The 3,683-nt window shown below is 37.0% G+C and overlaps 1 non-coding gene across 1 annotated transcript; it reads right to left on the bottom strand.

Annotated features, from left to right (window-relative positions):
- Nucleotides 1-2,085: 2,085 nt before the first annotated feature.
- TRNAT-AGU lies at nucleotides 2,086-2,159 on the bottom strand. The gene has a single exon. It is a non-coding gene; the product is annotated as a tRNA-Thr (tRNA).
- Nucleotides 2,160-3,683: the final 1,524 nt, after the last annotated feature.

Below are 3,683 nucleotides of genomic sequence, written 5' to 3'. Positions count from 1 at the left end.
AAAAAAAAAAAAAAAAAAAAAAAAAAAAAAAAAAAAAAAAAAAAAAAAACCAAAAAAACCCGGGGGGGGGGGGGGGACACAGCAATTACAATTCCTTGAATTTGATATGACAAGCAAACAGAAAGGACATTGTTGGGTGGGAGGGAGGAGAGGGAGGAGGGAGGGAGGTTTCGGTAATGGGCCACAATAATCAACCACATTGTATATCGACAAAATAAAATTTAAAAATAAATAAATAAAAATAAAAGAGGAGACTATGATGTCATCTTAAAAGAAGAATGGTTAGTGACAAAAGACATAAAATGTCTAAAAATAGACTGGAGGCAAATGAAAAAGGCATTTTGAGACCTGAATTGTTGTAGTTTTTCTAGACATATTTTCACCTTAAATGTCTAAAAAAGATATGAAACCCTGAAGAGTAAGGTATTTCTGTTTACCTGCTCTATTTCTTTTGGCATCCTAAGATATATCTTCAAATTATATGTCAGATTCTACAAATGCCCAATCCCTCATCCATAGTAATGTGCACAGAATTCTGCAAGCAATGGATTGCATCTGGAGGAGCTTCTTGCTCCTTACTGTAATGGCCCAACAGATTAATTACTCCTTTGTTGAGCATGTGGAAGTGCAAATGTGTCAGAAAACTGACATTTATTTACTTATTTTTTATAAAATACAGTAATGGAGAAGACCGAAATTTAAAAAGACCATTTAAAGTGGAATTGAATCTGATGCAGTGATATCATGTACCTACGAAGAGCTGAGTACTTAAAAGTACTAAATGATAATTACTATCCTATAAACAATTTGTAAACAAGACTTGAACGTTCACAGTTGTGTCTTTGTTAAAAGGACTTCTTTCTAATTGAAACACTGTTTCTTTCCCAACCTAAGGTATTCTTTATTCAAACAGAACCTCCTTCCTCAAGGGCCAAATGTCACTTGACCTGGAACCTCAATGGACAGCTCCTTTCTTATGTTCTTAATGTAGGCCTGGTGTTTTCTTAGAACAGTATGTGTTTCTTTCTCCTTCAGGTCCAGGTATTAATTCACAACACTGGACACTGAATAAACTTTGGTGAATTGATTTGGATTTTCCCTAAGAAGGTAAAAGGTAAGGCATGGTGACAATGGAAAATGTTGGGGAAAGGGAAATTATCTTAGGAGGTGTTTCCACCTGGTGTCCAACCAGGGAACTTTAGGTTGTGTGAGGGGAAGGTGATAACAACTACACTACAAAAAACGACTTCCAAACTCTGCAGACTCAGCTGAGGTCTTCTGGAGCCAACTGTCCTTACTACCTGCTATAAAGCAAAAGTGCCAAGAAAAACTGCAGGTTTACTGGGAGGTGTGAAAAATAGCTAGGGAGGGTCAAAGGTAGAGGATTTTTTTTTTTTTCCTTTTTGTCTTTTTTCGTGTCCGGCAATGGATCGCAACCCTCAGTGTCGCGCCCGTACTGGACCGGGACCGGCAGCGGGATCGCAACCCTCGGTGTTGCTCCCACACCTCGCTCAGCCAGTGAGCGGGAACCGGTCTGTATGTGGGATCCGAACCCTCGGCAGGAGCGCCACCGCGCTCCCAAGTGGTGCAAAAGGTAGAGGATTTAAACTCTCTCACTGACTGTGGATCAACTGTCTTCAATGCACTGTCCATTACTCCTCAAAGCTAATTGACACACACTTCTACACATTGCTTTGAGATTAGAAAAGCTATTAGGCATTTAGTGGTCCATTGCAAAAATGTTATTGAGTGCCAACTCTACTCCAAGTGTGAAGGTTCAGAAATAACTAAATCTCTCTCAGTAATCAGGAAAATCCTAAGAATGTCTGAAAGGGCCTATTTCTAAATCTGTTGCCTCTCCATCACTGAAACTAGGACAAATATTCTGAACCTTAAATGTCTCCAGCTTTTTATGAAACTGTTCCACTTTCCACATCTGTCCTTCATCACTCCTACTTTTCCAGCAAAGCTTAAGGCCTGAATATCAGATTTATTGGGTGAAAGTCCAAGTTGACTTCTACTCAAACAGTGATGATATTTTGCACCAGGTGAAATTTCAAAAACCTAGATAGTTTGCCAGAGAGAAGGCCCCACTGGGACTTGAACCCAGGATGTCCTGTTTACTAGACAGGTGCTTTAACCAGCTAAGCCATGGAGCCAGCCTTAAAGTAAAACCTAGTTATACATTATTTAGATATGATTTCACACTTCTGTTAAAACTACCTTCCCTTCATACCATTTACCCTGGATCATTCTGCCTTCCCCAGTTCAGTCAAAGAGAAAACACAATTAAAAAATAAGAAAAACATTTTTCAAAACTTCATTAGCAAGAATCACAAAGATCTTTGTTTTACATGCTCTGAACACTTATTCTAACATGAGAAAGATACATAATTTAAAAAATATTTTTCTAATTTAAAGTTTCGTGCATAAATAATACATTCACATCATTCAAAAACAGAAACTAAAAAAAGATATATCAAAAAGTATCCTTTCTATTCTTATTCTCCACCAGCCCAGTTCTCACCACCACCTACCCTGAGTAAACTCTACCCTTCATTTTTCATATATGGTTTTCTTTATGCATATACATATAAATATTTATATTGATTGTTATTTGTTATTTTTTACACAAAAGAGAGCATAGCTATTTACTCATTGTTATTCTCTTAGTATACCTTGAATATTTTAAATTGCATTTTCAATTTTGTACACTGTTAAAATCAGAGCTTATTTTTAAATGAGTTGGTCCTGCTAGCCAGGAGACGAATTTGGAAACTTATTCATTGTACAAAGAGGAAGCAAATATGCTACAAGTGGAAGGAAATGGTGAAGATGATATCCTTAATTTTCTTTTATAATGTGAACAAAGCACTTTCTCTCTTAAGTCATATGATATTCAAAGAGGTTTGAATTTGGGTTCCCAAGCTGCTCAATAATCAAAGGAAATTGTGTGTAAATTCAACAAATATTTTTGATCTCCCACTCTTTGGTATGGCAATGTGTTGTTTCTCATGAAAACATGTGAAGGAAATATTAAGTGACAAACTAGAGCACAACAAATTTGCATTCCTGAATGTTATGTCTTTAAAAATACACAGTCTGCAACTAACTCTCCAATGGTTCATGGGAAAAAAAACCTGTGAGGCACTAAATAACAAGCTGACAAAGTCCTTGTTATTAAAGTCCTTGTTATTTTATGGGAATTATGCCAGCAAGGCTGGCTTCCCATTTGCCTGCCTCCCCCTTCTCCCTCCCCTTGAGGTCTGACCTTTGATTGAATCTGGGACCCTGAGAACTTTGTAAAGGAGGAATTTATGCTCTTATTTTGCTGACAAGTAGTTAGTCATGAACCTTCAAGTGCCATAGCAACAGAAAGTGTTCTATAAACAGCTTTGTACCAAACATAACTGGCTTAATCAGTATAATATGTTATTTTTACTGGCTTATAAAAAGAGCCTAAAATAAACCAAGGGGCTTTACAGGTCAGCAACCTGTGAAGTCCTCCTGATCCCATAAACGTGATTCCTCTTCAATTCCCTACCATCTCCTCTTGAGTACCAGTTGTCTACACAGACCCACAATCCAAATACAATATTAATTATGAGGAGATTAATATTAATTGAAAATTGGAGCAATTTTAACATCATAGGGTAGAAATCAGGAGGTTATAAATTTTGTTG

This window comes from Galeopterus variegatus, unplaced genomic scaffold (genome assembly GCF_000696425.1).
Source record: "Galeopterus variegatus unplaced genomic scaffold, G_variegatus-3.0.2 Scaffold9646, whole genome shotgun sequence".
Classification (NCBI taxonomy): Eukaryota; Metazoa; Chordata; class Mammalia; order Dermoptera; family Cynocephalidae; genus Galeopterus; species Galeopterus variegatus.
This window is presented reverse-complemented; position numbering and strand designations above follow the sequence as displayed.